This window comes from Protopterus annectens, chromosome 6.part0 (genome assembly GCF_019279795.1).
Source record: "Protopterus annectens isolate FY-2018-M chromosome 6.part0, PAN1.0, whole genome shotgun sequence".
Classification (NCBI taxonomy): Eukaryota; Metazoa; Chordata; order Ceratodontiformes; family Protopteridae; genus Protopterus; species Protopterus annectens.
The window spans coordinates 1,124,962,482-1,124,984,798 of NC_056737.1; the positions used below are offsets into that span (position 1 = coordinate 1,124,962,482).

Below are 22,317 nucleotides of genomic sequence, written 5' to 3' on the forward strand. Positions count from 1 at the left end.
CTGCTGCACCTCCGGGTCCTTCCCGGCCTCTGTCTACCTTGACTGGTGAGGCCTCTCATCCTGTGCCGAGTCAGCCCTCCCAATCGAACCTTCACAGGGTTTCCTCCCCTGTGGGAGTCCCTGTCTCTTCCAAGTCCTCCCTGGATCCCCCAACAGAGGAGGTTCACCATAAGAGAAAGTGCAAGAGGAGGCACTTGGACTCCCTTGTGGAGTCCCTCACTGAGGATACGGACCACGAGGAAGGAGATGGGTGCCCCAGATCTACACCCAATGATAACTCCTTTGGAGACATCCTGGAGCTCCTAAAACAAAAGGGTGGATGGTCTGCCCAATCCCCGTCTTCACAGGAGTCCGTATTTCTGAAGGCCTTTGGGACAGGCCCATCTATCTCCTGGGTGTTCCCCCCTGCTGATGAGTTAGTGAATCTGATCGCCAGCAGTGCCTAGAAGGAACCAGACATGGTGGAGCCTGTTTCAGAGAGGGCTGACAAATTCCTCTGCCCTCCTGCAAACCATTAATTCTGGAGTAAGGGTGTACCAGTCAGTGCCATAGTGGTTGCTGATGCCATGAAGAAGGAGCTAGCAGAGCTGCGTGGACGATAGACTGTTTTGGGAATTGGATGTACACTTCAGCGACCTTTGGACTGAGGGCAACTATTTGGCACATTTTATCCGCCTCCAAAGGGATTTGGTTCAAGAGCTCTCCACCTCCCTTGCAGAGTTATTGCTGGTGGAGAACCTCAAGTAGGTGCCATCCGAGCTTGCCACTCTGATCTCTCTGGCAAATTCCTCGATGAGGCTAATTCCCAATGCTGCAGGGGCTACCTCTCAAGCTGCTGGCACAGGCATTGTCTTGTGGCATCATGCCTGGCTACTCTTGTGTGGGTTCATGGAATCCTTTAAGGCATTGTTTACTAATGCCCTCTTCGATGGTTCCAGGCTCCTTGGACCCTCTGTGTAAGATACCTTGACCTGCAACAAGCAGGAAGGGAAGACTCTGTCTGCAGTAGGTGTCAAGCTTTTGGCCCCCCCCAGAGGTCCTTTTTGAAAACCCATCAGGGAACCAGAAAGATGTGGTTCCATAAGGCGCAGTCTGCCTTTCAGGATGCTCTGGATGAATCTTCTTCTAGAGGCAGGGAGAGAGGTTTCAATGGCCAACGACGCCCTCATGCAAGGGGGGGGCAGCAAAATCAGGGCTCCAGGAAACCCTTCTCTAAGCAGCCCTTTCAGCTTTCCTGAAGCTTTGCCCAGCTGCTCTGCCTTGGAGGCAGTCGGGGATTGCATTCCCCTACATCCACTAGCCTGGACAAAAATCACTTCTCATCAGTGGGGGGTTAAACATCATTTCCAGGGGCTATTTCATTCCCTTTTTTTGGAACCCCCACCAGCGAGAAGTTATCTCCCCGATGTTCCACACAGTCAGAGGGAGTTGGCCCTCAAAGAAGTTCAACTACAACTTCAAAAAAGTGCCATCCAACAGGTCCCAGCAGGACAAAGAGGATCCAGGACTTAATCTGGCTTCTTTTTAGTGCCAAAAAAGACGGGGACCTGCATCCTATTTTGGATCTCAGTGAGCTCAATCTTTCAGTCAAGAAATCACAGTTCCAGATGGTCACTGCTCAGTCCATTCTGCCTGTGTTATGTAAGGGCGACTGGATGTGCTCTGTAGATCTCCAGGATGCCTACTATCACATCAAGATAGACAGGTATTCGGGGAGACATCTTCGCTTCCAGGTATGGGCCAATCATTATCAGTTCAGAGCCCTACCCTTCAGTCTCACCACAGACCCACGGGTGTTTACCAAATGCATGGCAGTGGTAGCAGCTCACCTGCATTTGCAGGGGTTCCAGATCTTTCCGTACCTCGATGATTGGCTCCTCACAGCACCTTCGAGGCATCGACTGACTCAGGAGACTCAGTATCTTCCTTTCCTCTTCCACCAGCTGGGTATAACTGTCAGCCTCGCAAAATCCAGTCTCACCCCTACTCAACAGTTGGAGTTAATAGGAGTTCAATTGGACTCCGTGTTGGAGATTGCAACTTTGCCCAGAATTCAATTGATTCTGGAACAGGTCACACAGATTTTGGACCTGTCTTGCCCCCAGTTCTTTTAATTCTTCAGGCTCTCAGTTCCATGGCCATGGCCATTCTCTTTGTCCCTCTGGCCAGGTACCACATGCAGGTGTTACAACAGACTTCAGTAGTCCAATGGTCTGCTCTTCTTCATGCTCTGTCTATGACCATAAAACTGACACCTGTGTGCAGATGTCACCTCCAGTGGTGGCTTCAATCACAGGATCTCTCCTTGGGCAGGCCCTTTTCTCTCCCTCTGCCCATGGCCACTATGACCACGGATGCCTCCCTCCAGGGATTGGGGGGCATTTACCGGGGGGGGGAGACCATCCAGGGCACATGATCCCCAATAGAGACTAAGTTACATATAAACATCCTAGAGATGAGAGCAGTTCTTCTATCGTTGCAAGCCTTGCAGGACTGCCTCCCTCGAGGGACGATTGCAATCCAGACAGACAATACGTCTGTCTGGTGTTTCAACAAACAAGGGGCATATGCTCTTACCCGTTGTGCAGAGAGAATGGGAATGGGCTATGCTCTCCGGCCACTTCCTTACTGCAACACACATAACTGGGGATTCAAACGTGTTGGCTGACAGGCTCAGCAGATCTATCTTGAGTCCTCACAAGTGGTCCCTCAATCCTTCAGTGGTGAAACAGATTTTCAACCATTGGGGTCAGCTATGCTGCAACCTTTTTGTCTCTCCAACCACAAATGCGGCAGGTATTTCCCCCTGATCCCCCCTTAGGGGAAGTCTCCAAAGGATGCTCTAGTCCTTGATTGGCCTTTGAGTCTCCTTTACACATACCCTCCTGATGTAATGGGATCCTATCTCGCCTACATTCATAACTGATGGGCTCGGAGCCGATCCATCGGCTCCGACTCGGCCAACTAGTACACTAGAACGAAGTCTCTTATTGGCTGGGCTACCCTCTATCCCAGGATGCACCACACCTGCTTCCCCAGATCTCATTTGCCGCTTTACAAGCTGGACGTGGTCTCGACTTGGCTGGAGCTAAGTGTTCTTTTTTTACCTTTTACTGGTCTTTGACCTTGGGGTTTCTTCAGAAATTAATACAACAGCTGTTTTAACGGCTATTTTTGTGTATTTTTGGTATTTTGTGCATTATTGTGTGTGAGTGATTGACTATTCTGATACTTGTATATCACTGTCGGGCAAGGCCCGTTTAGTTAGAGGGCCTTTGCCCTTCTTATTGAAGTCTGTGTTATTGTTTTCTCGGCAAAGCCCGCTTTTAGAGGGCTTTGCCCGTGTTGTTGTTGTGTTCTTACTGTGTTTTCTCTTGTGAGGTAAATCTCTCTGGGAGAGCTCGTACACTTTTTCTCAAGGCTTCTACAGTTTGGCGCTAAGTTTTTGGTTTTTCGACACTGCTTTATATCCTGACAGACATGTCCAAAGTGCAAAAGTCAGGGTTCAAAAAATGCACTAGGTGCAATTACAAAATGTCTATTACGGACAGTCACTCTATATGTGTGTATTGTTTAGGACCTAAACATTTACAGGAGACATGTAGTGTGAGTCATGCTTTTCTTCTAGGGTTCTTCAAGAGCTAAAAATAAATTGATCTTGAAGGGTCTTATTAAGCCCTCTTTGAGGAAGCCTTGGATTCTTCTCCTACTGCCTCAAAGAAAGGTCGCCGGCGACAAGTCCGTCGGAACCGACTGCTAAGAAGCATAAGTCGACCTCTTCTTCCTCGGCTCCACTGACTTCTGGGCCGAGGGTCGAAGGGTCTGCCTCGATGCCTCTTTCCTCGGCTCCATTAGTTTCGGAGCCGCAGGTTGGAGTATCGAGAGGCGAATCACCTCCATCGGTTCTGATGGTTTCGGAGCCAGTGGAGGTGTGCAGCTCAGACTCTTCCCCCTCGGCTCCGAAGAAAGCTCCTTCGGCGCCGATTGTTATTCATGCTGTGGCGGATCCGGTGCCGATAGTGTTGGAGCCTTTTCGGAGCCGGTCCCCTACATTGTCGGAGCCGAGAGGAAAGTCGTCTCGACCCTTGTCTACCTCCTCTAAATCCTCAAAACTGGCGGATTCGGATTTGGATAGGGTTATTCAGAGGCTTTTCCAGTCTCCAGTTTTTGCTCAAATGGTCTTGGCTCCGGCCCAGTTGGCTTCGGAGCCGATCCCCTCCGAAACACTCGATTCCTCCTCCAACCTCCTCGGAGCCGTTGGAGTCGGTGATGGTGGAGCAAGGCGGAGCCGTTCGGTCGGAACTGAGACCCCTTCGTGGTCTATCGGCACCGACTATTGTTCCTACCCTGTCCTCGGGTTCAGGGTTTGGTACTGGGACTTCCTCAGCCGGGCCCGAGGGGAACATCTTGGGACTGGGTGCCTCGGTACCTAGTCTTCCCCTCGGAGCATCGGCTGCCGGAATCCCTAGTGCCATCGTGGCCTCTCGGCTAGTGATCTCCATGGAGTCTGGAGGTCCGGCCTTTGAGGCCATGAGGAGCGCGCTGGCCATGTCCTTGCCGGCTCAGCAGGCTTCCACCTCACCGTCCCTAGACCTGGAGACTGGTGCTTCTGCCGTATTGCAGTCCCATGGCAGCTGGGCCCCAGGGCCTGAGGATACCCCCATCGGGTTCTTCTTCCGGGGTCCATCCGAAACTGCTTCGGACGAGCCCCCACGGAAGAAATTGTGCAAGAGGAAGCACGTGGACTCCCAAGATGAGTCTGTCACATCGGACACTGACCTCGATGACGCGGAAGGGTCCCCTAAATCATCTTCGGATGATATCTCTTTCTCAGATATCCTTGTGACTCTGAGTCAGAGAGGAGATTGGCAGGCCAAAACCCCTTCCGCTGAGGAGTCAGTCTTCCTCAAGGCCTTCGGGCCCAGCCCTCCGCCTCCTGGGTGTCTCCGCCTTCGATGAACTCCTTGATTTGGTTTCTCAAGGGCTTGGGAACACCCTGATTCTGTGGAACCGGTGCCTGCAAGACCTAATAAATTTCTTTCAGCCCCCAGAAGGAATTTTGACTAAAGGAGTTCCAGTGAGATGCTATGGTGGTGGCATCTGCCACACAGCAGGACGTGGCAGAGGCTTCAACGCCTATCCACCCTCCTAATAAGGATTCCAGGAGCATGGATAGGTACGGAAGCGCACTTTCTTCAGCGGCCTTTACTTTACGGTCGCTGAATTACTTATGTCATTTTACCAGGCTCCAAAGGGATCTCCTTAAAGAGCTAAGTGACTCCCTCACTGGTAATCTACCTGAGGTGCTAGCCCACACTGTTGGCGCCCAGATGACTACCTTATTTTCCATTGTAAACTCGTCCATGAGGCTCATTTCGTGATGCGGCCAAGGGGCGAGTAGAGAAGGGAACAGGCGTTGCCCTCAGGAGACACGCCTGGTTACGCTTGTGTTCATTTGCGGAGGCCTTCAAGTCTTCCTTCGCCGACGCCCCTTTTGATGGGTCATCTTTGTTTGGACCCAAGGTGAAGGACACACTGACTCGGTGCGAGCAGGAGGGCAAGACCTTGACTGCCGCTAGTCTTTTCGCCTCCCTCTAGGCCTTACCCCAAGGCCCAGAGAGGAGGGAAAATGTGGTTCAGAAAACTCAGAGGTCTTTCCCTACCCCACCCAGTGATCCCCCCTCCAGAGACAGGGGGGGGGATTCAGGAAGACTACGCCCCAGAGGCGGCAGAGGCCCCCGTAACTCTGGAGACCGCGATTCCTTTCGTGGTTCTTCCTACACTCAACGTCCCTGAGTTGTTGCCCGACTGTTCAGCTCCGAGCCAGTCGGGGTCGCTTTATGGAACACCCACAAGCTTGGGAAGCTATAACCAGCGATCAGTGGGTGCTGATTATAACTGGAGGCTATCTCATTCCCTTCATCAAGCCCCCTTTCCCTTAAGGGAAATCCCGGACGTGCCACCCAGTCAGCGGGATCAGGCAGCAATAGAGATTTCAAAGCTGCTAGAAAAAGGAGTCATCCAGCCTGTCCCCACCGACCAGATCGGATCAGGAACTTACTCAAGATTATTTTGGTGCCAAAAATACAGGGGACTTCAGGCCCATTTTGGACCTCAGTTCATTGAATCGCTTTGTGAAAAGTCCAAATTCAATGGTCACCCTTCAATCCATTCTCCCACTGTTGGAGAAGGATGCATGGATGTGCTCCATAGATCTCCAGGACGCTTACTATCATATTCTGATAGGTCAAGAGTCCAGGAGACATTTACGCTTCCGCCTGGGAGACAGTCATTTCCAGTTCCGAGCACTGCCCTTTGGTCTCACCACAGCCCCCAGGGTGTTCACCAAGTGTCTGGCAGTGGTGACTGCTCACCTGAGAAGTCTAGGATTCCAAGTGTTTCCTTATCTAGACGACTGGCTCCTTACTGCCACCTCCAAGCATCTACTATTTCAGGCCATGGCCACGGTCACCTTGGGCCGCTTTCTTGGGAATTACGCTCAATTGGCAAAAATCTGTACTACAGCCATCTCAGCATTACTTTTATAGGCGAGAGTTAGATACAAAAGGATGCGCCTTTCCACCGCAGCAAGAATTCAAGTTTTGCAAAACCAAGTCAGATCCTGCCTCCCCTATCAAGAGCTCCGGCCCATCTGATCCTACAAGTGTTGGGCTCGATGGCATCAACTATACTCCTAGTCCCCTTAGCCAGACTCCACATGTGAATTCTGCAATGGCTTTTGTCGGTTCAATGGTCCTATCAGGAACTCCCCTTGAACCACTTAGTCATGATCACGGAGAGTTGCCGTCGGGATCTGCGTTGGTGGCTCCTCCGATCCAATCTCGACCAGGGGCGACCCTTTATTCCTCAATCCCCTGTTGCCACTGTGACCACGGACGCCTCCCAGGTAGGGTGGGGGGGTCATTACCTGGACAGGTCGGTCCAAGGCACATGGCAACTCCAGGAAGCGCAATTGCATATCAATATCCTGGAGATGAGAGCGGTACTCTTGGTACTACAAGCTCTCCATCACGCCTCCCAAGGTCCGACATATCCTATCCGACAACATGTCGGTGGTTTGGTATATAAACAAGCAAGGTGGAACCAGGTCATACCCACTGTGCAGAGAAGCCATGAGACTTTGGCACTGGGCAGTAGCTACCAACCGCCTTCTAATGGCAACGCACATACCGGGGAAATCCAATGTGATTGCGGACAGACTAAGCAGGACCATTCTGTTACCCCACGAGTGGTCCCTCAACCAAAGAGTGGCTGCGAAAATCTTCTCCAAATGGGGTCTCCCTTGCTGCGACTTGTTTGCCAGCCCCCACAATGCGAAGTGCAGAGAGTTCTTCACTCTGATCCCCTCTCAGGGACAGATTCCCAGGGACGCCTGATCCACATTTGGCCCCCGGTCTTCTTTTATGCCTTCCTCCGTTCCCTCCTGCTGAGGGTGATACAGAAGGCGATTTATCTGGAGAGCTAAATGATTTTGATTGCCCCAAGACTGGCCTCGCCAGGTTTGGTTCCTTCCTTCAGAGGTATGCGGTAGAAGGTCCATGGTTTTGGACCCAGTGCCGACCTGTTGACTCATCAGTCAGGACAGTCTCACCCGCCTCTCAGGTCCTTGAGGTTGGCGGCATGGTTACTCCGCCTCCATCCTTAATCCGAGACAATTCCCTCTCCGGAGGTGATCCACATATTGTCTTCTTCTCACAAACCTTCCACTGTCAAACTCTATTCCAGCAAATGGAAAAGGTTCGCCTTCTGGGCTCAGCAACAAGGTATAGACCCCCTTACTGCCCCGGTATCGGAGGTTTTGAATTTCTTGGCCTCTCTTTTTCAATTGGGCTCTTCAGTTTCCACGATTAAGGTTCACCTAGCGGCTATCTCTAATTTTCATGCTTCTTTTGAACCTTCATTAATGTCTCACAAACTTTGTAAGTCTTTCCTTAAAGGAGCATGGCTCCTTAGGCCCCCAATATCTCACCCTGTTCCCCCTTGGGACCTAAATTTGGTTCTTGCTGCCTTAACTGCCCGCCCTTTTGAACCAGCTGCTACCTGCGATTTGAAATTTCTGTCCTGGAAAACTGCCTTTTAGTGGCCATAACTGCCAGGCGGGTTTCAGAACTTCAAGCTCTTTGTTCTGATCCTCCTTATTTGATATTTCACAAACATAGAGTGTCCCTGAAATTAAATCCTCCTTTTACCAAAGGTAGCTTCTTCTTTCTGTATTCAACAGACTCTAGAGCTCCCTGTATTTTTCCCCGAAGTTTTCTAATAACGCAGAATATATTCTTCATCAGTTGGACGCCCATAGACAATCATGCTTTTATTTGAATAGAACCGCCAGACGCTGAAATCAAATCAACTGTTTGTTTCCTTTGCAATAAACAAATTGGGTCAACCAGTAGCTAAAACCTCCATAGCTAAATGGATTAAAGATTGCATCTCTTTCATTTATTCACAGGCTAACAAAGAGCTTCCCTTTCCAGTCAAGGCTCATTCTACCAGGGCAATGGCTACTTCTGTAGCTTTTCACTCCAAATTATCAATAGATGATATTTGTGCTGCGGCTACCTGGACTTCTCCGCACACTTTCATTTCTCATTACAAACTAGATGTGGTTTCTCGAGGCAGGGCTTCCTTTGGTTCCACAGTTCTCAGGAGTGTTTTCCAATGAGCCACCCGGGATTTAGGTGCTAGGGACGCTGTCCCATCAGTTATGAATGTAGAGATAGGATCCCATTACATCTTTTAGTTATGTACTTACCATAACTTCGGATGTATGGGATCCATTTCGCCTACATTCATACGTACCCACCCTCCTTCCCCCTTCCATTGGGATTTAGAGGAAATGTAGTTCCATTTGGAGATCTTCTCTTGAAGAACTTTAGTTGGTTGTAGTAACTACTATTTTTTCTGTGTTTGCATGTAAGTATGAAAGCGAACAAACAAGATCTGGGGAAGCAGGTGTGGTGCATCCTGGGATAGAGGGTAGCCCAGCCAATAAGAGACTTCGTTCTAGTGTACTAGTTGGCCGAGTCGGAGCCGATGGATCGGCTCCGAGCCCATCAGTTATGAATGTAGGCGAGATGGATCCCATACATCCGAAGTTATGGTAAGTACATAACTAAAGGTTTCCTTAACAACAAAAGTTCTGCAGAAAGCGCAACACCTGAGTGCATCTGTTATCTTCATTGCCCCTCTCTGGCCTCGTCAGCTGTGGTTCCCCTTCATCAGGTCTCATCTGAAGTATCCACCTTGGATACTAGATCCCCATCAGGATCTGATTTCCCACCTGTTGTGGCTTCCTCCCCCAAACCTTCAGACGCTTCACTTTACTGCATGATTTCTCCAGTTCCAATGTTAATTAAACAGTCCAGGCTTGCAAACCCCATTAAACCTTCTACCAGGAAAGTGTACAGCAGCAAGTGGAAGAGGTTTTCGATCTGGGCTAGAAGCAGGAATCTGGATCCCTTTCCTGCTTCAGTTTCAGGTATACTTTTTTTCTTGTCCTCCCTTTTCCAAGAGGGAGCAAGTTTTTCTACTATTACCCTTCAGTTGGTGGCAATTTCTAATTTTCACTAGAGCTCTGAACCCACCTTTTCATCTAGGCTTTGTATGGCATTTAGGAAAGGGGTCTTTCTGCTTTGTCCTCCAATTAAGGACCCTTTGCCTCCTTGAATTCTCACATTGGTTCTGCAGTCTCTGACTAGTAGCCCTTTTCAGCCTACTAGTTCCTGTGATCTCAAGTTTCTGTCTTGGAAGACGTCCTTTCTGGTCGCTATCACGTCAGCTAGGAGGGTTTCAGAAATGCAAGCTCTCTCTATTACTCCCCCTTATATGATCTTTCACAAAGACATGGTCTCTCTGAGAATGAATCCGTCCTCCTTACCCAAGGTTGCTTCTGAGTCTACCCTTAATCAATGCATTCAGCTTCCAGTGTTTATCCCCAACTACTCCAACAGAGGGGAGTATATCCTTCATACCTTGGATGTTCACAGACAGCTTCGGTTCTACTTGCATAGGACTAAGGATTTTCGTAAGTCAGAACAGCTTTTCACAGCCTTCTCTGAGAACAGGCATGGCCTTCCAGTCTCCAAGGTTACTGTTTCCAAATGGATTTCTATTTGCATCTCTATGGTCTACAATCTGAATCACCTGGAGATTCCGGGCCATGTTACAGCCTATTCTAATAGATCTGTGGCCACTTCTTCAGCCTTTGCAGAGAGGCTTTGTATTGATGATATTTGTGCTGCTGCCACTTGGTCTAATCTTCACACTTTCATATCCCATTACAAATGGGATTTAGTTTCTAGGAGTAGGGCTTCTTTTAGCTCCACCATGCTCCGGCATGTCCTTCCTTGAGGCCTTTCACGATGTTTGGGTAGCTGGGGACTCTCACCCTGTGGTGATGAATGAAGACATGGATAACATCAGGTAAAGAGTTATGTACTTACCATAACTTGGCATCAGTGTTATCCTATGTCTTTATTCATCACATTTCCCACTCACCATCCCCCTCCTGGTTTTCTGGTGGAGGAAGATGGAGTGGGTTTCCTCTCTAGCTCAGTACTATGGTGGCAAACTTGATCTGGGGATTAGAGAGCAGCAGGGCATTATGGGAGAGGGAGGAGCCAGAGCCTTGGATCCATCTGTTGTATATTGCTAGCTCAGATCTGATGTCGGATCCAAGACCCTGTGGTGATGAATGAAGACAGAGGATAACACAGATGACAAGTTATGGCAAGTACGTAACTCTTTTTAAATCCCATCTGTTTCATAGTTTCATAGTAGTGTACTAGGCTATCTGCCCGGGGGCATTTATAAGCCTAGCCAACAGTGATGTGGCTTCCGCCACCCCGTATTATATAGTTGCGCCTCTCTAGTAGTGACACATGTGGGACCCCATTATTTAGTAAACTATACCTCTGTCTAGTAGTGACACTGAGGTGACTCCCGGGGTAAACTTGCGATCTCCCATCCATTCATCGAGATTTTTCTTGAACAGTGCCACTGAAGGGCTCTGTCTCACATGAACTGGGATTTTGTTCCAGAGTATGGGTAACCTCTGTGTTATGAATCTATCCCTCCAGCATGTCCTATTCATATTTGTGCAGAGGTTGAAATCTTTAGCTCGCGTGGTTCTGGTGGATTTGGATTTTTTGAGATGGAGCATGTCCATCAGTTCTTGGTTGGACATGGCCCTATATGTTAGGCACAAATCACCTCTGAGCAGGCGGTATGCTACTGAATAGAGCTGGAGTTTCTTTAATCTAGCTGGATAAGGCACATGTTTGAGACCTATGATCCTCTGGGTGAGGTACTTCTGGGGTCTTTCCAGTTGTTGCATGTGCCGGGTGAGATACATCCCAAATGGAGCATTATATTCAATCATGGGCCTGACAAGGAGGAATATAGAGGTACAATGACCTCCTTTGATCTGGATGAGAATCCCTTCATGATGAGATGGGCAAGGTAGAATGTCTTTCTGACCACTTTGGCAACATGGTTGTCAAAGGAGAGGTCACTATCGACTTGAGTCCCCAGGTCTCTGATTACTTCTTCCGTATTCAGTGGGTTATTGTCTACGTGATAATTTGTGGGTACTTTGTTTTTCCCAAAGGGGATGACTATACATTTTTTGGCGTTAAGTTTGAGGCCATGATTCCGGCACCAGTTGTCCGTTTCAGTGAGATCTTTCTGTAGCATGTGTGTGTCAGCAGGTGAATCAACTATGGCACCCAGTTTGCAGTCATCTGCAAACTTTGTCAGCCATAATCCTCCCATATTTGCTTTCACATCTGAGAAGTAAATGCCGAATAAGTGTGGTCCCAAGACTGAGCCCTGTGGGACACCACTCGTGACTGGTTTTGAGTCTGACATGGCTCCAGCAATTTTGACCTTATGGGTTCTGTTGTAAATTTTATTTAGTCATTGCATGCTTACAATGTTAATTGGCAGTCATTGTACTAAGTTTAAAAATGCTGCAAGTAACTCAAATAAAAATTAAAAAAAAGCTTTTAAAGTTCATCTTAGCACCTCGGACAATGCCTTCCAAAGCAACGTAAATCAAGTCAAACTCTTCTAACACTGAAAAAAAACAATAAAAGTTCAATAACAAAACAGAAGCAATGAAGCAATTACACCATTGTTCTTCTTTTGGCTTTTCCCAGTTAGGGGTGGCCACAGTGGAACTCCGGTCCGCTAATGATTGGCAGTAGATTTTTTACGGGTGCCCAGGTGCCAGCTTGACACCCAACCTTCAACAAAGGCACGCCCATTCTACACGTCTTTCAAACGCCGCTCAACCGCGGGGAGGACATGCAGACTCCACACAGAAGGCGCTCCCACCGAGAATCGAACGGGAGAACCTCTTGCTGTGAGGCTACAATGCTACCACTGCACCGCCGCGTAATACCATTAAAGAATTCAAAGTACTTTTCCATGGACATTCATTGTTTAGCCCCTTTGTTTGTAAAATATTAAATTTCAGTATAAAAGCTGCTCTTTATGTAGCAAATATTGTTTTATATTCTGCCCTTCTCTTTCATCCAGAAAACTTTGTTTGAAAATAGTCACATGTTAGAAATCAGTATTACTGTTGTGCTTATGGAAAAATGCATTGCTGCAGGGCTACTTTGTTTTACATACTTTTTTATATCACTAACATGCTCCTGTAGTCTGTTTTTGTTTCACCAGTGTAAACTAGATCGCAATGGAATCTTAGATCGCAAATCACTGCCTAAGTTTTGCAAGCTAATTTGTGATTTACTTGTACCCTTTTTTCATTTATTGATCCAAAGTCTTTTTGTATGGAAAAACAGGTACAGCAGGCACTACACAAAAAGGTGCCATGGTTTTGACTGTCCAAACCAGTGCTCAATTTTTTATGGGACATTACCAGTATCTTAAGAAATATTGTAGTACGATTTTAATCATTACTATTGTTCCAACATTTTCTGCATACACAAGACCATTGTTTCCGAAAAAAAAAATATATGAAGTAACAAAAACATTGTAGATTTTTTTACAATATTTTCTGGTGAAATAATTCTTTGTTATTAACACTCCAATTTTGATGTTCAAAATTCTTTTTGACCTAATGTCTGTACCCTAAACATATGTGACACCGTATTGTATGCCTTAGTAGAATCTGATGCATCATACCCACGCTGTTAAAAGCTTTTGCAAAGTTTTATTAGCGTCTAATGAGGTTAGATCTCATATTATATACTCTCCTTTGTAATAACTCACCATAAGACAAAGATGACCATACGTGTCTGTGATGACAACTATAAGGAAACAAAGGGACCTGTGAAGCTGTTTTTTTTTTTGTATTTTTAGTAACTTCCTTACTTACCATTCCTTCAAAAGTCACCTGTAAAAAGTGATTTTACCATCTCATCCATTGCATATGTAAAAGAAATGTCTTGTGACTGGGGAGTTGGATGAGGAGTCAAGAGAAAAAAGGAAATGTATCATTTGCTGGGAAGAGGGAAAGTAGGTGAAGAATGAGGGAAGAGAGGTGAAATGGACAGGCGAGGAAGCAAAAAAGTCTTTCCTCTGTTTTCACCATATCTGTTTCTTGATTGAAGTTAAAATTAACAAAAAGCAGAGCAGAAACAAAGTCTATTCTTGACTCTTCAACTGTCTAATGGGCTGCAGTTCATAACATATCAGAAGCAGCACAGAAGGAAATAATACTTCTTATTCTGATATAAATTGAAAATCCTGAACTTTTCCTCCTAAGTGAGAAGGAACCACCAACCTATATAGCTTAACTTTTATTTCACTTTCAGTTTGTTTTCTTAGAAAAAGGAAAAAAGAATGTTTTCAGACAGCTTCTACCGAGTTACAAAAGTAAGTACAAGGGTATAATACTGTTGATCAAGTCCTGATTGAATGACATATATTTTCAATGAGTCATCAAAAAAATAGACAGTAAGATAAAGAGTGATGCAGTACTCCACTTCCTTAGGTAATGTGATCGTACCTGTGGTCATGCAACCTCAGGACAGCTTAGTAAGTTTGGATAGAACAGTATGTTGCTTGATGGGTCTGAATCATGTATACAGCTTCCTCATAAAATAGTTAATAAAATGTTGTCACTGCCCTACATATTGTGTGGAATAAAAAAAAAACTGTCCCAACAGCAAAGCAGATCTACAGAGGTTTGTATATGAAGCCAGCCACCAGCTAAACAAGTCAATTCTATTGCACCCTAAAGCAGTACCTAATCAAGGTTCTAAGCTGACAGACCATATTGTTGTACTAGAGTTAACATACAACTCTCAACTTTACATGTCCAGAATGTGTGACTCTAGATCTTATAATATGGAACAAATGAGCAAAGTGTGAAAAACTTACTAACATCTTCAACTAGAAAGCTCACAGCTTAATGACCTTTATTTGTACTTAACAAAAAAAAAGCTCTCTTGACATTTTTTGTGTTATTTCCCCCATGTCTGCCACCATCAAGCCTCCACTTATGAGAGTTGGAATGTCATTCCCAGTCCTAGGGACATAATCCAGAAGAGAACAAGGTGAACCATCCATGGGATCCTATCATCCAGGCAGCCAAAAAGGGTGTCTGTGTCCCCACTGACTTCTGAAGATGTTAAAAAAGAGGGCACTTCTTTTTGAGCTTTAATCTCACCCCACTGTAAGGATTATCAGTGCCCCTCTATTTGAGTATGTACAGTGTTTCATATCCTTAGATAAGGGCAATTGTCTCCACTTAAATAGCCGTAGCTTAATACCCTCCTGATATTGGCTCCTGCTTTCATTGCTCCCAGACCTCCACCTTTAGCAATAGAGCAGCTTTAGAACTGGTCAGCAAACCCCTCTCTTCATTTCCCATCCTCCTCACCCCAACTCTTAACAGTGCCTGAGCCACTATTCAAACTCTGGTCAACTGGGAAGCTGACAGGGATTTATCCACGTGTGCCACAAAACCAGGTCTTTTGGTAAATTAATATGATTTGATATTACTTACAATGGATATTTACTAAAACATTCTTGACAATTACTGTGTAACTGACCCTTTCAGTGTGGAATGGCATGGAACATTTTCACCAACATGGATAATAAAAAACTGACTCTGTAAACCATGAACTCCTGCTTCCAAAACTTTATAGATTTTAACAGGAAGTTATACTTTGGTAGCAGTCATATGTAGCCAGGCATACATTCTGGGTTATTGGCAGCACCTGCACATCAGATAGCCACCATTACTGTAGGTGTTTCACAAGGCACTATGCTAAACCCTCTCCTGATGTTCATCATTAGATCTCTGTTGCAGAAATGCTAACCAATGAGGTGTATCCTGCCAAGGATACTGTACATCCAGCCAGTATGCCAAAGCTTGGGCACTCCTTCATTCACCATATGTTTAACCTAAAACCTAGGCAAAGGGGTTGCACGCAGGTACTTAAGCAAAATGCTCAGACCTTTTTTTGTTGCCATTCCAGGAAGCCAGGTCACGTTGTTTTTTTCAGTCTGTCAATTGCCAGCCAAAGCTAAATACCACAATTGGTATCCATCCTCATTTGTATACTTTGTTGAATTTGAATTTTGTCACTGTCCTCAAAGAGTCAGATGCCTCCGTGGTAGGCAAATTTCCTGCAAAGACAGGCATTCCCAGTGTCTTTCTTGTTCTTGCCTAGGGCATGAGCACAGACCACAATGTTAAAGATTGTACTGTGTGTCATGCTTTTATCCCCAAAACCCTTTAGAGCCATCTTTCTTTTCTTAAAACATATTTAGAGAATAAATGGATGAAGGCTGTAGAGTGAGACACTGTGTCTACTAAAGTTCCTACCTCAGATATTTCCTCACAGCCAAAGAAGAAAAAAATCTAAAAACCTGAAGGAAGATGGTACCTCTTCTGTTTCTTCACACAGTTGGAGTTGGACATACCCATTCAGGTACTTGAGAAGCCCACAGACCATCCAGTCTCTGGGCATGTTCATTGTGTTGCAACCCTGTTGTATCTTGAAACGGACAATCCTTCATGACCACTAATGTCTCAAAGGGAGAAACCTAGGCTAGTGATTTCAGAGGGACCGGACAAAGTTCTTCAAATTTTAGTTTGCAAGGATGTTTCTGGTTCTGTGGTAGAAATTTGGCCAGGGTTGGGTCCTTCCTATGTGGCTTCTGTTGGATACTTCAAAGAAAAAGAAATAAAAATCCATTAATTTGTCTACTTCAGCCACTCCTGTTACTCAGGTCCTTTGAAATGAATGGCAAGAATGTTCCCAGGGACTTTGTAAAGCACTTAATGACTGTAAACCTAAGATGTAATGTGATCCTATCCTACATTCTCTACAGATGGTTCGGAGCCGATCCTCGGCTCCGACTCGGCGCTATACAATAGAACGCAGTCTCTTATTGGCTGAGTCACCTCATATCCCAGGATGCACCACCACTACCTCCCCAGATCTTGTTTGCCGCTTTCCAGCATAGACGTGGTCTCGGACTTGGCTGAGCTAAGTACCTCTAGTTAGAAACCTTTTTCTGTCAAATTTCTTCTGAAATTCACCCAAAAGCTGTTTTAACGGCTATTGTTGTTGTATGTTTGTGTTTTGATACCTTTTTGTGGTCGATTGTGTTTTTTTTATTGGTAGGAAGGTTCCGTTTATTTTAGGGGGGCCTAGCCCTACTTTAGGCGTTTAAGTTAGAGCCTAGTTGTCGCTGTTAATTGTTTGTCTATAATTGTTGTTAACTTTGTCGAAACCATGTCAGAAGAACATAGACCTTCTGGTTTCAAAAAATGTGTCAAGTGTAGTTACAAGATGTCCATAACGGATGATCATTCCCTGTGTGTGTATTGTCTAGGTCCTAAACACCTACAGGAGTCTTGTAGCGTTTGCCACGCTTTTTCCTCTCGAGTCCTCCAAGAGAGGAAAAACAAATTGATTTTAAAAGGGCTCATTGCCCCTTCTTTTGAGGAAGCTTTATCCTCTTCTTCTTCTCCTACTGGCAAGAAGAAATCGTCGGCTCCGACCAGCCCGTCGGAACCGATAGCCAAAAAGTCTAGGCAGGCTTCTCCGTCGGCTCCACGGACTTCGGAGCCGAGGGCGGAACGGTCTGCCTCGATGCCTCCAGCCTCGACTCCCCTGGTCTTGGAGTCGAGAGCTCGGACATCGAGAGGTGGGTCACCTTCATCGGCTCCACTGACTTCGGAGCCGATGAGGATTGCCCGCTCAGACACTTCCACTTCGGAGCCGAAGTCCACATCGGCTCCGAGGGAGATTGCAATAGTGGTGGAATCTCCCTCGGCACCGATAAGTCTCGAGCCTTTATGGAGCCGGTCCCCCACTCTTTCGGAGCCGGCGGAGAAGTCGACTCGGACCCGATCGGTCTCTTCTCGTTCTTCGAGGATGTCCGATTCGGACGTAGACAGGGTGCTTCAGAAGCTCTTCCAGTCACCGGTCTTCGCTAAATTGATCTCGACTCCTGCCCAGTTGGCTTCGGAGCCGATCCCCTATCCTTCTACTACCATTCCTCCTCCGACAGCCTCGGCGCCGTTGGAGTCGGTGTTGGTGGATCCGGTCGAAGTTATCGATTCGGCTCCGACTCTAACTTCAACTCCGTCCCTTGGATCGGGGTTCGGTACACGGACTTCCTCAGTCGGCCCCGGGGGGAGGCTTCGGATCCGATCCTTTCGGTTCCGAGCCTCTCTCTAGGTGCGTCCGCTGCGGGGGCTCCTGTTACTGTTGTGGCCTCGGGGACGGGACCTTCCCAGGATTCTGGGGGTCCTGCCTTCAATGCCATGAGAAGTGCTTTAGCCAAATCCTCTGTAGCCACTTCGACCTTTCCACCACCACCTTCCTTGGGCGTGGTGACTGGCGTTTGGAGTCCCCTGTCTCGTGACAGCGGAGCCCCTGGGCCTGAGGTTACCCCCATTGGTGGTTCCCTTCTTCCTGGAGGTTCCTCCGACACTCTTTCGGAGGAACCACCCAGGAAGAGACAGTGTAAGAGGAAACACGTCGACTCCCCTGACGAGTCCCTCACATCGGATACCGACCTTGATGATGCGGAGGGATCCCCAAAGTCGTCTTCGGAAGATGTCTCCTTTGCAGACATTTTAGAAATCCTTAAACACCGAGGCGATTGGCAGTCCAAACCCCCTTCCGCTGAGGAGTCGGTGTTCCTCAAGGCCTTCGGGGCTCAGCCCTCCGCCTCCCGGGTGTCTCCGCCCTTCGATGAGCTTCTGGATTTGATCTCTCGAAGGGCGTGGGAACACCTGGATTCTGTGGAACCGATGCCAGCTCGTCCCAATAAGTTTCTCTCGGCACCCCCGGACAAGGAGTTCTTATCTAAGGGTGTGGCTGTAGATGCTATGGTGGTGGCATCTGCCACCCAACAAGATGTGGCAGAGGTTTCGACGTCCATCCATCCCCCAACATAGAGTCTAGGAGCATGGATCGGCACGCAAGCGCACTTACTTCAGCGGCCTTTACGTTAAGGTCTCTGAATTATTTGGCACACTTTACCAGACTACAAAGGGATCTGATCAAGGAGCTGTCGGATGCCCTCTCGGGTAACTTACCTGATCAGTTAACTCAGACGGTTAACTCTCAGTTGGCTACCCTATCCTCATTATCTAATTCGTCCATGAGGCTCATTTCCTATGCGGCCGAAGGGGCGAGTAGAGCGCGGAACAGGTGTTGCTCTCACGGAGACAAGCCTGGTTACGCCTGTGTCATTTTGCGGAGGCCTTTAAGTCTTCCTTTGCCGACGCCTTTGATGGGTCCTCATTGTTTGGACCCAAGGTAAAGGACACTTTGACTCGCTGCAGCAGGAGGGTAAGACCTTGGCTGCCAGGAGCCCGCTTTTCCACTCCCGCCAGGCCTTATCCCAAGGCCGAAGGAGGGAAAATGTGGTTCCGTAAGTCTCAGAAGCCTTACTGTCGCAGCAGAGCGACCCCCTTCTAGAGGCAGAGGAGGGAAATTTTTCAGGAGACGCCGTCCCAGAGGCGGCGGAGGCCCCGCAACGCTGGAGACCGCGAGTCCTTTCGTGGCTCCTCCTCCTTCCATCCCTGAAGGAGTGCCCGACTGTGCAGCTCGGAGCCAGTCGGGGTCGTTTCAAGCACCTAAAGGCCTGGGAAGATATTACTCAGGACCAATGGGTGCTTGAATCATTGCCGGAGGTTACTCCATCCCTTTGTTCAACCACCCCACCAGTCCAAAGAATCCCGGACCCACCACCCAGTCAACGGGATCTTGCAGCCAACGAAGTATCAAAGCTGCTTCAAAAAGGAGTCATCCAACCTGTCCCCGCAGACCAGGCCGGATTAGGGACTTACTCAAGATTCTTTTGGTGCCAAAAAGACCGGGACTTGAGACCCATTTTGGATCTCAGCAAACTGAACCGATTTGTAAAAAAGTCCAAATTCCGGATGGTCACTTTACAATCCATTCTCCCACTTTTGGAGAAAGGAGTTTGGATGTGCTCCATAGACCTCAAAGACGCCTACTATCACATTCTGATGGATCAGGCGTCGAGGAGACACTTACGCTTCAGCCTAGGAGACAGTCATTTTCAGTTCCGAGCACTGCCCTTTGGTCTCACCACAGCCCCCAGGGTGTTTACCAAATGTTTGTCAGTCGCGACTGCTCACTTGAGAAGTCTAGGATTCCAGGTGTTTCCATACCTAGACGACTGGCTCCTAACTGCCGCCTCCAGGCATCTACTCTTGCAAAATTTAGCAGCCACGATAGCACTGGGCAAATCCTTAGGAATCACCTTCAATTGGTCAAAATCTGTATTGCAACCATCTCAGCGTATTCTGTTCATCGGTGCAGAAATATATTCAAGGCAGATGCGAGTCTTATCTTCCTGCAGAAAGGATCGCGACGCTTCAGTCTCAGGTCCGGACTCTACTCCTCAGACGTCGTGCTCCAGCAAGAATGGTCCTGCAACTGTTGGGCTCCATGGCAGCCACCATTCTTCTGGTCCCCTTGGCAAGGTTGCACATGAGGATACTTCAGTGGCTCCTCTCAGTCCAGTGGTCTTATCAGGACCGTCCCCTCAGTCACCACATTCTGATCACGGACACGTGCAAACAGGATCTCCGTTGGTGGCTTCTAACCCCCAATCTGAATCAAGGGCGACCCTTCGTCCCGCCACTCCCCTCTGCCACGCTGACTACGGACGCCTCCCAGACAGGGTGGGGGGGTCATTATCTGGACAGGTCAGTCCAAGGCATGTGGCACCCCGACGAGATTCTTCTTCATATCAATATCCTGGAGATGAGGGCGGTGCTTTTAGCGTCGCAAGCACTGCATGATCACCTCCCCCAGGGTACAATTGCCATTCAATCCGACAGCATGTCGGTAGTCTGGTACCTAAACAAGCAAGGAGGAACCAGGTCCTATCCCCTTTGCAGAGAGGCCATGAGAGTATGGGATTGGGCGATTGCTACCAAGCGTTTTCTAATGGCAACGCACATTCCGGGGAAATCCAACGTGATAGCCGACAGACTGAGCAGAACTATTCTCTCCCCTCACGAGTGGTCCTTGAACAACAGAGTGACAACACAGATTTTCACAAGATGGGGAGTCCCCTGTTGCGATCTCTTCGCAAGCCCCTTCAGTGCGAAGTGTCATCACTTCTTCACTCTGACCCCAGTTTCAGGGGAGGCTCCCAAGGACGCTCTAGTCCACGATTGGCCCTCCGGTCTGCTATATGCCTTTCCACGGTTCCCTTCTCCCAAGGTGATTCAGAAGGCGATTCGCTTGAAAAGCAGAATGATATTAATCGCCCCATACTGGCCTCGGCAAATCTGGTTCCCCTTTCTTCACAGGTATGCATTGGGGGGTCCTTGGTTCCTGGACCAAGTTCCGGACCTTTTGACTCATCAGTCAGGTCAACTCCATCAGTCCCTCCATTCGTTGAAGTTGACAGCCTGGCTACTCCTCTTCCAACCATAATTAGGAGCCACTTTGGCTCCTGAAGTCATACACATCTTGTCTTCAGCCCACAAGACTTCTACAAAGAAAATATATAGCAGTAAATGGAAGAGGTTTGCTATTTGGGCCCAGCTCCGAGGATTATACCCAATGACAGCCTCGGTATCAGAAGTACTCAAGTTTTTAGCCTCCCTGTTCCAGCAAGGCTGCTCAGTATCTACCATTAAAGTACAATTGGCGGCTATTTCCAATTTTCATGAAAGTGTGCAACCTCCCTTAATGAGCAACAAGCTTTGTAAAGCCTTTATTAAAGGAGCTTGGCTTCTACGACCCCCCATTTCGCAACCTGCACCTCCGTGGGATCTGAACGTGGTATTAGGTGCCTTAACCTCGCCACCCTTTGAGCCGGCAGCAACCTGTGATCTGAAATTCCTTTCTTGGAAAACTGCACTTCTAATTGCTATTACTTCAGCCAGACGGGTTTCAGAGCTTCAGGCTCTATGTGTTAAACCACCTTACTTGGTATTCCACAAGGATAGAGTATCTCTTAGGACAAACCCATCTTTTATACCAAAGGTTTGTTCTAATTTCTGTCTACAGCAGTCGATGGAGCTACCGGTCTTCTTTCCCAAATATTCCAATAGAGCTGAATACACTTTTCACTGCTTAGATGTGCACAGGCAATTACGCTTCTATTTGGATAGGACACACAAAGCACGGAAATCAGATCAACTGCTTGTGTCCTTTTCAGATAACAGATTAGGCAAAGCCATCACTAAAGTCACTATTGCCAAGTGGATCAGGGACTGCATCATTCACGTTTATCTCATCTCAAACAAGGAGCTCATAGCTCCCGTTAAAGCTCATTCCACTAGAGCTATGGCCACTTCGGCAGCTTTTCATTCCAAGCTCTCTATTGGCGACATTTGTGCGGCTGCCACGTGGACATCTTCACACACCTTTGTTTCTCACTACAAATTAGATGTGGCATCCAGGGGTCGAGCTTCCTTCGGTTCCACAGTTCTCAGGAGTGTTTTCCAGTGAGCCACCCGGAATTAGGTGCTAGGGACGCTGTCCCATCTGTAGAGAATGTAGGCGAGATAGGATCACATTACATCTTTTAGTTATGTACTTACCATAACTTTAGATGTATGGGATCCATCTCGCCATTCTCCTATTAACCACCCTCCATCCCCTGCCTTGTAGACCAGGAGAGACCGGACGATCCAAAATTGATCTTCTTTCCTCTCTTGAAAGACCTGAGTATGTTATGACAATAGTATGTCTCTGTGAATATGAATGCGAACAAACGAGATCTGGGGAGGTAGTGGTGGTGCATTCTGGGATATGAGGTGACTCAGCCAATAAGAGACTGCGTTCTATTGTATAGCGCCGA

At 47.6% G+C, this 22,317-nt stretch overlaps 1 protein-coding gene across 1 annotated transcript in view; it reads left to right on the forward strand.

Annotated features, from left to right (window-relative positions):
- Window positions 1-22,317, forward strand: part of LY75 (lymphocyte antigen 75) — a 3,856,564-nt gene that overhangs the window by 1,895,382 nt on the left and 1,938,865 nt on the right. The window lies entirely within an intron of this gene.